Source organism: Apis laboriosa, unplaced genomic scaffold, assembly GCF_014066325.1.
Source record: "Apis laboriosa isolate Shangri-la unplaced genomic scaffold, ASM1406632v1 scaffold104_cov149, whole genome shotgun sequence".
In the NCBI taxonomy this organism is placed as follows: Eukaryota; Metazoa; Arthropoda; class Insecta; order Hymenoptera; family Apidae; genus Apis; species Apis laboriosa.
The window spans coordinates 2,411,398-2,424,722 of NW_025220694.1; the positions used below are offsets into that span (position 1 = coordinate 2,411,398).

A 13,325-nucleotide genomic window follows, 5' to 3' on the forward strand; every position below is an offset into this window, starting at 1 on the left:
ATGTTATTCGTTATTTGTTATCATTATACATAATTACAAAGAGATCGCATTTTCATCTATCTTCAATCAATTTTAATAACGATTTATTAAAATATAATTCTGGTTATAGATTATTATTTTTCAATGAATTGCTGCAATTGAGCTGGAGAAAACAGTAAAAACACAACACGCAAAGCTATAAAGTGGCTATTTATGACAAATATGTGTATATAATATTTACATGAAAAATTTAACATATTTCAGAAATAGAAATAATTCTATTTATATTTCATTGAAGTTGACAAAGAAATATTTTTTTAGCAATTTTTTTCTAAGACTGGATTTGCATTGCAACAACTCGTAAACTATATATTCCAGTAGTGTAGATATTTTTGCAAATGGTGAGCAAACGAATATAAAAATATAATAAATTTATCAACAATATTCGTGAATATTGGGAATAAATCACAGAAAAAAGAAATCTCTTTACAAATATTAGCCATAGGATCAATTCTAATGATTAATAAGAAAATTAGTAGAAAGTTGGAGCAATTATAAAATAGCTTTTGGAAATTGAACAACTATTTAAAATACATAAATCTAATTGTTTGACTCTAACCTTCGATTACTAACTTTTTTATTAGTTTCTAGAATTCTTTTATGTCTTTTTTATGTCCTCTGACTCAGATCAATTTTATGGAGAAATGATTCCTTAAATTGCAAAGTATTTCTTCATATAATAAGGAGTCACGATAAAATTCGCTTGGTTATTTCTCTCTTGATTGTAGAGATAGTTCAGATAATAAAACTATGAGTTTATTATTTACGAAGAAAAAAAAACTTATTAGAACTTAGAATTAACTTCGTTCGTATGACTGATTAATATGAGATAAACAAATTCATTAATTTTTCTTATTGTAATTTTTCATTTAATGTAATTTTTCATTTAAATAATTCTATATTCAAATAAATAATCATTTAATATTTTACTGCTCGAAAGCGTTTATAATATATCACCACATTTCACAACAAATCACATAAATTTTAAATAAGTATACACGTACTTATTAGAAATAGACTATTTGTACATATAATATAAGAACTTTCTCAATTTCTTCATTCAAATCAGACTTGCCATTTAAATACAAATCATCGAAGATCTATTGTAACTATTTTAACCAGTAAAACATACTTTCATAAAACATAAATTCCTCTAAAATCGAAATACTTATGATTGAAAACTCTTTCAACATCGATTAAATCAAATCCTTTCACATTCGAATACCATTTATACAAAATCAAACAATGACATCTCGCGTAAAAAGAAAATCGCATAATGATGGGGCAAATGACAAATCATTGTACTTTATCGAAATTTTCCTATGATAGATTCATTATTCACTACCAAATCCACCATTGTTACCATTGTAACCAATAAAAGCATACTTTCAAATATGCTTCAAATTCCATTTCAAATTCCATTAAAATTGAAAATTCTTTCAATATCGATTAAATCAAATCCTTCCATACCATTCTTACAAAATCAAACAACGACATCTCGCGCGAAAAGAAAGTCGCATAATAAGCAAACGACAAGTTATCATACTCGAAATCGAAATCTTCCTGCATTATTTACCAAATCCATCACTGTTACCATTGTAACCACTTAAATATACTTTCAAATAAATTTCATTTAAATCGAAATATGATTGAAAATTCTTTCAACATCGATTAAATCAAATCCTTCCATATCATTCGAATAATATTCATACAATAATAATATTAATAATAAAATTCATAACGAATTCAAAATCAAACAATATCTCGCATGAAAAGAAAATCGCAAAAATGATGGGGCAAATGACAAATTATCGAAATTGAAATCTTCCTGCATTATTTACAATTCTATTATTGTTACCATTGTAACCAGTCAAACATACTTTCAAATAAATTTTATTTAAATCGAAATATTTATGATTGAAAACTTTTTCAATATTGATTGAATCAAATCCTTCCATATCAATCGAATACCATTCATACAAAATCAAACAACGACATCTCGTGAAAAAAAAATCGCATAATGAATAATCTAAAGTACGGTAGACCAACGTCGAACTAATAAATGACCGCGAAACAACGTTGGAAACGGAAAGGAAGAAGAAGATGTCGGGAAAAGTATCCAAGCTGTGTCGTTAACCGCGATTTAATCTGATCACAGCCTGTTTCATTAGCGGTCGCGTCGCTGTTAATCCCAGCAAGGGTTGGAAAGATGTGGCGGGGGTGGTTGAGGCAGACAGGAAGAGTTTCGGCGGGAAGAAGGAAGGACAAACGGTATCGCGACTCACCAGGGCACAACAGCCCTTGTATCAGTTTGCGTTCACCTGAGATGAAATTGCTTCGGTCTGATTCCATTCGTGGCTAACTAGATAGCATAAAACGGAGAAATAAATTCCTTGCCTCCGATTTTCAAGAAATTTTTCATTCCGTTTCTTGCGTCAAAACACTCATTTTTCGAGGGATATGTTGTTTGAAAATTATTAGTAAATCGGTACTTTGGTTTGGATCTGTTTGACGTTTGTTTGAAAAATTGTGATATGGTTGGGACGATTGGAAATTTGATTGGAATTTCGTGATTGTATTAATTGTATATTAATTATGTACATAATTAATTATGTAAAGTTATATTTAAAGTTATAGTAGTAATTTAGAAATATTGTTTGATAAGTGAAAAATTATCAATAAATATTGATGGATTTGTTTAAAAAATTGTGATAGTGTTATCGTTTGGAAATTTTTTTGAATTATATGGTAATATATTATATATATGTAGGTTGTAACATATAACTTATTTGTTACTAGGTTTATTAAGTTATTTATTATTATTATATTATTTATAAACTATTCATATGCAGGGTATTAATATATTTGTGGGCACGTTTAGAAAGTTAATTCTAGAGACCAAAACAAAAGATATATAAAAATGTCAATTGACATTTATTTATTATTATTATTTTAATTATAAGCAATTAAACTTTGCATTATTGATTATCTCATGAATATATTAACAGCCTTATATTTATACCAATTATTATGCCTCTAATTTACTTTTGTGCATAATTAATTATAATTGTATATTATTATTAATTATTATATATATTTATATATTAATTAATATTATATATTATATATTACTTATTATTATATATTATATATTAATTATAATTAAATCGAAATATAATTTTTAAAATAGATTTTGTGAATATCAAGTGGATATCAATTTATTTATTCTAATTAAATGTCGAAAATATATATTTTTTTTTTTAATTTTTTAAAATCATTTAATGTGATTTTTCTATAGAGTTTGTCAAAAAATTAAAAAATTTCCCAAACGAGAAAATATGTTTATGCTTTCTATTAATATAACTATAAAAATACAATATGTTTAAAAAATGTTAGAAAATGTTATATAATAAATATGAAAAATATAGTTTATAAATATAATGTTTATAAATATTTAGAAATAATAGTTTAATAATTTTAAATGATTAAGAATTTTAAAGAAACAATTAAGTAATAAAATATATTTAAATTTAATTAATTTAGAAATAAATTTAATATTTTTGTTTTTTTTTCTTTCATACAATCCAATAATAATTAAATCTAAATCAATTTTGGTTCTATTATTGTACAAGACAATAGTGTATTCAAGTTTTTCTCGATGCGATCAATTACTGTATTCTCCACGAGAAACTTTTCATTTAAAATATAATTTACTTATCATTTTCTGATGAGAAAATAAGTGTAAGGCATAATATTTGATGTCATAATATTTCAACATTTCATTAACATTTCATTTATAAAAAAATGAAAAAAGATATATTTATTATATGGGAAAAAATTAAATTATCCTTTGAATAAAATAAAAACTAAAAACAAAACGGACAAAAATATTTATTTCAATATTTTTTTTTTTCAATGAAAGTGTTTTTTTAAAACTTTGAAAATGATATTAAAAGCACAATAATATTGGTACAATAATAATAGCTTAGCGAACGAACGTTTTTGCATTTTGAATTTTAAAATCGAAACAAAATAACATCCATATTATTAAATTCCACATATTATTTTAATTTTAATATATATTTATTATTCGATTCGATTTTTCTAAAAAATTTCATAGAAGAATAGGTCTCACGTTGAATCAACTTTCGATACACGTACTAACACATTTTTGTCTATATAACATCACGTCCCTATAAAATCTCATGAAAAGATAACACGTAACACGTTTTCTCCACGAGTCGATCACGAATCGGGCAACGATTTTTCTCCAAATAGACGAGAAATAAATAACGTGGCTTTCCTCCTCTTCCATTAACGGGAGAATGATGGTCACGTAGTGATACGTGGCAAGTGTTTCGCAGCTGCCAGTTACACAGGCGACACAGATTGCGTCTTCGGGGGATTATATCGCTTGTACAGTTACCAAAGTTACTAAAAAGCAATTTTCTTGTTCGTCGTGTGCCTACGGAGAAACACGAAAATGAGAGAGAGAGAGAGAGAGAGAGAGAGAGAGAGAGAGAGAGAGAGAGAGAGAGAAGGCAAGAAGTATCTGACCAACTGTGTTTCATGTAACTTATGCAGTGATGAACGAGGCCAGAGATCCATGGAACACAGAGAGTCCGGGCACGGTTTCAAATTCTGCGACCGAAATTTAACTCAAGAAAACAACAAAGTTTGTAACAGATGCTCCGGTTTTAAACCCTTTTTCTCTACTTTCTTTTATCTACAAAGTGAACCGATAATTTTCATCTCTATGAATATTTCATTTATTCATGGAAAAGTGGAAAAAGTTTATTTAGAAAATTTGTATCGGAAACTTGTATATAAAAAGAAAGCTTTTAAATGAAGTGCTAATTTTCTATTTCTAATCTTTGCATAAAATAACGAATATTTAGATGCAAAAACATTCGATAATAACGAGATAAAAAAAAAGATCGTATTAAAGGATGTTATAAGGAATATTCGAAATAGTGGTAATTTATCATTCGAAACGTTTCTCACAATATAAATATTATTTTATTGCATCCTCATTATTTCATATATCATCGAGTGATCTTGCATCGTTGAAGTTATTTAAGCATTTGCTATTTTACTAAGAAATTGTACATTTAATAATAAATCTTAATATTTCTAAAAGGCTTCGGTTATAAAAGTATTGTTATATTTATTAACAATTATTTTATTATAAATTTTTTTATTAAATATTTCTAAAAATAAGAGAATTATTTAAATTTATTATAATCCTATATACATCTTATATATACATGTACATATATGTACACATATATGTATTCCTTATCTCAAAAAAGAAACAGAAAAGTTTTCTTAGATACAGTTTACGACCATTATCGTGATTTCTCGAATGTTTCAGTTCCATACGATAGATCTCTCTCTCCCAAAGAAAAACGGCGAAAGGAAAGGAAACAATTACGTCGAAAATTTATTTCTTCCCAACGTTCCATTTGTACCTATCAACTACACCACCATTATACCACTATTTCTCCGTTCTTATTATTTTTCTCCCTTTGTCGCGAATTATTCAGTTCGTCTCGTTGTTTTTAATCAGGAATGAAGTTATTAAACTCGCTCAAACGCGAGAGAAAAGCGGCCGTCCTATTTCACCGTCTTCCGCGACTGATTAACCCTTGTTGGACAGATAAACGTGGATTTATCGCGCCAGTTTCACAGGAGAGTTGGATTTGCGGTGGTTCCCACCCCTGTATTATCGGAACGGAGCTGACCGATCTTTAGCCCACCCTCGTCGTTCCTAAAATTTATCGCGTCGCCCACGCGCGACATTTAGATTTGTGGCTTTCAACGGTTAGTCGAGGGCTCCAGGGTATTCTTCTCCCTTCCACGATCGTCATGGTCGAGGTGATCTTGTTTCGAGGGTGGAAGGACCGTGAGAGAGGAGTAGGAACACGATTCCTCGGGGGGTGGAATTTAGGGGTGTATGGAGTAGGATATCATGAACGATAATCGAGATTGTATAATATATGTGTGGAGTTGAGATGTGGATTGTGGAAGATGTAATTGTAGATTTTGAAAAAATTTGAGATAGATGATATATTTTATTCTAGTTTGCATGATTTGTTTATATCATGTCTAGTATATTTTGAGTTGTATATTGTATATCGATCGAAGCTTGATATTTTCTTTTTGTATTTAAGATCTAATCTTGAGAAAACAATATGAATTGAGTGGGATTATATAGTTGAGATTACACAATATACGTGTAATGTATATATTGCACGATAAATGGGATGCGAAAGTTTGTGTGGTTGTATACCGGGTGTTATGTAATTAATGATATAAGAAGAGAAGTAGAAGATGGTTTTTTACGAAAAATATTTTTTTTATTTTGTTAATAAATAATTATTTATTAATAAATAATTTAAATAATTTATTTATTAATAAATAAAATATACAACTTTATATATTTTTATATAGAATAAAAAACTGCATCAACTTATGTATTAAAAAATATATGATTATATCTTCTTTGAAATAAAATTCAACTTAAAATATTTTTGGAATAATTATATAAGAATAAAAATAATTTGAAAAATAAAATTATAATAAAATTTTTCAATTAAATTACTTTATACAATATAATAATTTAATGATAATATATTTTAAAAGTTTAACAATTAAACAATTAAACAATTTAATAGAGTTTAGTATAATTGTAAATATTGTTTTTAAGCTTTTAAATATTCATATATTGATTTTTATAAATTGCAATTATATGTTCAATAATTTAATAGTATAATAATTATTTTTTTATATATTTTATATAATAAATAAATAATTTCCTAATTTTCTAGTACGCATATCTACTAAATTTATTCTGTATATATGTACTATACATCTTGCATATTTTCTGCATATTCATTGCATAACTTATAGTATATAATACTTCCGCAATACTGTATCAATTTTCACAATTTAGCGATAATCAATATCGATTTTTCAATAAATAAAATTGTATTAATTATATTTTATATTTTATTAATTGTATAAATTGCGTTAATTGCATTTTAAATCTAAAAAATTTTAAAATTAAAAAAACATTTATTTTTTCGGAAAAAATCAATATTACTCATTTATATTCTTTAATTATATATTTTCAATTATATTCCAATAAACTTATTTATTAATGGTATAGTAAGTATTATAATAAGTATCATTAATAAATAAGTTTCTGTAATAAATTTAAAAAATGGATGTTGTTGCTGGCTGATTATTATATAGTACTATTTATTTTAAAAAATTGATATTTTTCAAAATAAATATTGGAAAATAAAAATTGGAAATAAAAATTTTTCTATATTACATAGAACAAAGTTTGAAGAATCAAAAATCTATGAATATATTGGGTAAATTGGAATTTAATGAATATGTAAAAGAAAAATTTAAGATAAATATTATTATGTATTATGGACAAATTGAAATCACGTAATACTATGAAATTTGCAAGTTTATTTATATGTATAATAAAGTTATATATTGTAAAGTTAAGATTTTATGAATTGAGAATTTGAAATATTTGTATAATATGGGAAACATAGCGAATATAATGTATCATAAATTACTATGATAAAATTGAAAATTATAAATTAATAATTTAGAGTAAAGAGAAGTTGAATACTAACATGATTTTAATTAATTAGAATAGTCTGATAGTAATATAGTAAATATTTAGTATAGTAGTAATATAATAAGCTAATAGAAGGAAATTGAAATTCCATCAACTGAGAATCTGGAATAATGAGAAGTTGAAGGAACATAATATATTGTGTTCAATTAATTGAAATGACAGCGTACGCTATTTGAATTAGAATTTCATTTGTTGTGGAGAAATCAAAGTTTGATAAACTATGCAAACATTAGAATATATATAAACATAGAATTATATTATATATTATTAACTATTACTATTAGTACATAGAATTATTAATCATTAAAAAATAGGAATTGTCATATAAATAATGGAATTTTAATATATATATATATATATTGGAATTATAATTGCTAAATTCTAATTAACAACTTACAATAAATTATTATATTTTTTCAATTGATTTTGAGACATACTTTTTAATTTTAATTAATAAATAAAAATTATAAAAGGATAGCAAAGCAAAAAAATTTAGTTAAAGTTATTAATTTATTTTTACATAATAAACTTTCCTTAAATCATTTTGAACAAATAACTTTATTATTATCTTTTCTTTATTTTTCTTTTATCCTTTTGGATAATTTTATTAATTTCTCAAAATCAGATTATCTTTTGATAACATTTTTAATTGTTATAATATTTTCATCTTCTTTGTATATATATTTATGTAATTTTTGATTTATTTTAATTAAAAAAAAATTAAAAAAAAAAAATCTGAAATTTCATTATCAGTTCAATAATTCTTTGTAAGAATTATTACAGATTTATTTTAACATAAACTGCAAAATGAAACTAGTATTTTTATATTGAAAGAAAATTATCCAACATAATATGAAATATTAACTATGACTATGGAAGATTTATCTCAATAATCTGATTACAAATTTGTTGGACTCTTCAAATTCATTCATTCGTTTCATACATTTTCATCAATTATTCAGAATCGATGATACGAATTAATTAAAAAACATTATGATACGTTAATTCTATTCACATTTAAAAATAAATTTATATTTAAATTTAAAAATTTATCAAATTATATATATACGTATATGTGACGCACATACAAGAAGTACACAATATTATTTAAGATATTTAATATATGTTAAAAAATTCGAATAATTTCTGATACAGAAATTTTTGTTGTTTAAAGTTCTTTTAAAACAATTAAAGTTCAATTAAATTATTTACTCAATATCAATTTTAACATATTTTTACAAAAATATAAAATCAACATTTTCACTAAACTACAAATATACCATACAAGTATAAATATATAACACACTAATTTTCACAATAAATAAAAAAAGAAGAAAAGCTCCATATATTTATCACAAACATATTAAATATTATTACCTTTTCGATAAAGAAATTATCAGCATCTTATATACACACACACACACACACACACACACACACACACACACACACTTATATAGACACAAACGACCTATAATTCTCGCGTCTTCCTCTCCCATTCTAAGTTGGAAACTGTGCCGATTCCTGCAAGCATTCATTCGCTCCGCCACGTGTCATGGCTCGGACAGCTCTCGAAGGATGGGGTGGCACGGTATTATGCAAACATTCTGCATCTCTCGCACACAGCCACGTGGTGTGCTTCGTACATGCGCGTTCGATACATCGGTAGATGCCGCATTCGACCCATTTTCCAACAATGCTCGACCCGTTTATTATTAGATGCCGAGGCTCAGATACAGTGGCTGTCGACCAAACCACCGGAATAAAGATGACACGAGGACGGCTCGTATCTCGCACGTTCGACGATGGAGTGCGATGGATCACATGGTGGATGTTTGCGAAGCGATCGTATATTCCACCTTCTGCTGATTTCAATGATTCAAGAATCGCTTACGTTGCACGTTCTGCGCATGAATAACGAACCAATCTCTACGAGGGATTGTTTATTCGCCGATCTGATTCGATTAGAACGTAGTATCTGGCGCGAAGACGTTACGATTTATGAAGTAAGTATGCTGGATGCGATACACTTTGTGAAAATTTATTATTTTTTTTTTTTTATATGTATAAGAGATAACTTTGCATAGGTGAGAAATGTATATAGGATGATTTATTCGAGATTGGAAACTGAAATGTTTATTTTTGAAATTGTTTGTAATTTCGAAATTGTTTGTAATCGATTGTGATTCTTTTTTTTTTTTTTTTTTTTGTAAATGATGAATGTAGAGAATATTATTCATTTGTTACAACGAACGATTTAAATTTTGAAATTTTTGAAATTTTTGATATTGAAAAAATCATTATTTGTATTTATTGTATATTTTATTGATAGAATCGTGTAAATATGTTTTTAAATAGTGCAATTTAATATTTTGATTTTTAGATAGAATATTTAAAATATTTGTTCTAAAATTGTGATTCTTAAATTATATTATTTATATGAAGGTTAAATTTGTTTTTCATATAAAAACCTAATGGATGAATTAAAGTAATATGAATTTCTGAAAAAGTATGTCAAAGAATCGTTAGTTTAAAAAATATTTTGATTTTATAAATTTTATAAAATTTATTACATAAAAAACAAGAAATATAGGAAACGATACTCATTAATTTACGTTTTCCTTGTTTTTCATAATCAAATTTTATTTAAATTAAAATATCATCTGAATTAATGCTTTTTGATATAAATAATTAATATTTTATTGAAAGAATTAATAAATTGCAATCGATTACATTAAAAGATATATGATTATATTTAGTAAAATTTCATTTATAAATTATCTTTGTTTCGAAATTATTCAATTTGTGTAAAACTTTTTTCAATATAACTAATGGTTTTAAAAATAATTTATAATCTTAAATAATTTACTTTGAATATGTATTAAGATGAAGAGAAAAGAAAACAAAATTCTTTTTTGTTTTCACGATTTTTAATAATGAACGAAAGTTCCTTTTCATATTGAAAGGAAAAAAATTTAAAAATTTTAAAATTATTGACTGTGAAACGGTAAAATTCAGGGATAAAGTAACGCATTATACAACCAAAAAAGGTGCATAACCGTGTTAGTGGATTCGTAGACGATGTGTTTACAGAAGATGGACGGCGGGGAAGGATAAGCCGTCGGCAAACACGTAGGTTTGGTGAAAAAGTATGTCATAAGCGAAATTCCGTTTGAGTTTGTTAGAATTGTCCTTCTTCGACGGATACGAAGGAAATAAAAAAAGGATAGAGGAAGAAGAAGGAAAACTTCCGTTTGAAAAATTCCTTAAAATGCACGCTACGTTGCACGACTTACCCTCTGTCGGTACATCTGTTCTCTTGGTCGAATTTCCACTCTTCCTTTTGGTTTCTTTCCTCCGCTTTCTTCTTTTTCCGGTTTCTAAGAACAAACGAGAAGATATCATTTAAAGAAAAAATATTACACGTGCAACAGTTTGAACGATGTTTTCGCGAAGAAATGTGTGAAGAGAAAAGTTGTAAAGAAATGTGTGAAAAGTTGTTTTAAAACTTGGGTCGTTGGATGGTTGATTTGGCTTGCGTTGTTGCAGCAATTTTTAATTTTCTTTTCGAAAAAATACAATACAAAAATACTCGTATTCAAATATATCTTATCTTCAAATATATCTTATCTTTACTTTTAATCTTTATTTTTCTTCTTCTTAAAATTATCAATATAAATCAAGAATGATAACTGTGATAATAAAGAAGAAAAAGTTAAAAAGATAACAATTATTTTTTCAACTAAAAGTTTTTTTTGTTATAAATAACAATTGTAATTGATCGAAAAAATTTTTTCATCGATAACAATTTATGTGAATATAATACATGATAATTGATGATGTGAATTGTAAATAATTATCTGTAAAAGAAATTGTATTTTTTTGCTTATTAGTTACCTATAGTTATCGATGAGAGATTATATTTCAATAGTCAATAATGCATAGTTATCAATGAAGAAATATTTTATATTTTTTATATTTCATACAAAATAATTATCGATAATGAAAATAAATATATTTTGATTGCAATTATTCCACAAATTTTTAATTTTGTAATAAATTATATATAATTTTATTAATTATTTTATATAATTTTTATTCATGTAATATGATTTGTGTTGATATATATTAAGATAAATCTTTTTTCCATATTTTTACTTGACTGATTATCAATAATTTGAACCAGAAATTAGATTGTAATAATAAAATATAAATTACAAAGATAAAAATTTGATTGAATAACAAAATAAGCAAAATAATATTTTTATTATCGATAACTATTATATACGATTGAAATTGTATTCTTTTCATTAATTCTCTTCATTAATAATGATTATTGACTATATAATAAAATTTTCGATCACTTAAAATCATTATTTTTAAAATATTATTTTCATACTTAAATGTTTTAAAATCTTTTCTTCCCTCTGGGGTCACGAACTTTCTATATCTGCGTTTGACTGCAAGTGATCTATGATGATGTGAATCGTTCAATATTGAAATTGAAGGCAATTGTTTCGTTGAGAGAACGATCTGGATTCTTTTGAAATTGAAGTTCGAAATTGAGTTTCGATTATTTTCTCCGTTTAATCCTTTTCTTCTTCATTTTTTTTAAGATATTTTTTAATCATATAAAAATTTTTTTGAAAAATTATCTATATATTATGAATGTTATTTTTAATTTATAACTAAATAAAAAATAAATCTTTGTTAATGATTTTTTTATGAAAAGTTTTTAAATTGTTATATTTATTTTCTCAAATTTAAATAATTGTTATGAATAAAAAATGGTATGAATAGAACATATTAAATAAAATATTATAATTATTTCAAAAATATTGAATCTTCCTATAATGGAATGTCCTAATTATCACATTTAATCAAATATTTCTTCAAGAATAATAATATCTAGATATTTTTTTTAATAATAATTGAATAAATTAAACAAGTTAAATTTCCAATATTTTTGTCACATTCATAAATGAGATATATAGAAAAATAAATAGGATATTTCATAAACAAATTTCATAAATATTTAATATTTTTATCATGTTTATGAAAATATTTAAAAAAATGGATGGGATATCATCTATTTGCGGTCATATGATGATTATGTGATATATATATATATATATATNTTTGACCTTATTTTTTAATTATAGCGAGTTTCTATTTATCTTTACAAGAGTATTCAAAATGATTTTCTGAATAACACATTAAAGACACTTTTACGATGCTATCATGTATGTAGGAAAAAGAAATATCGTCATTTGTTTTTTTCTTTATTTTTTTTTCTATTGCATTATTAATAAAATTATTAGTACAGTAAGATTGAAATATTTATGTAATTTAAAATCAACGATATTGTAATGCTTAAAGAAATTATATAATTATAAAATTAACATCAATATTATGTTTTATTCAATACCAATCGATCATGATTATATGAATATATGATTTATAAATCAATTAATTAAATAGAACAAAATACACTCTCAAAAATAAAGAATAAAACGTAAGAAGAGATTTAACAGCCACTTAATTTTTTTGCAAACGTTATTTTAAACAAAAGTGTTTTCTTCTATATATACAATAGCATGCAATACAACACAATATGTATTAG

The 13,325-nt window shown here is 24.8% G+C and overlaps 1 protein-coding gene across 5 annotated transcripts in view; it reads right to left on the reverse strand.

Annotated features, from left to right (window-relative positions):
- The window catches only part of LOC122717162 (ankyrin repeat domain-containing protein 50-like), a 320,332-nt gene that overhangs the window by 83,246 nt on the left and 223,761 nt on the right, over nt 1-13,325 (reverse strand). For all 5 annotated transcript variants that reach the window (XM_043941340.1, XM_043941250.1, XM_043941166.1 and 2 more), the window contains exon 4: nt 10,999-11,082. The gene's annotated coding sequence lies outside the window, so the exon portion shown is untranslated. The remainder of the gene's footprint in view (nt 1-10,998; nt 11,083-13,325) is intronic.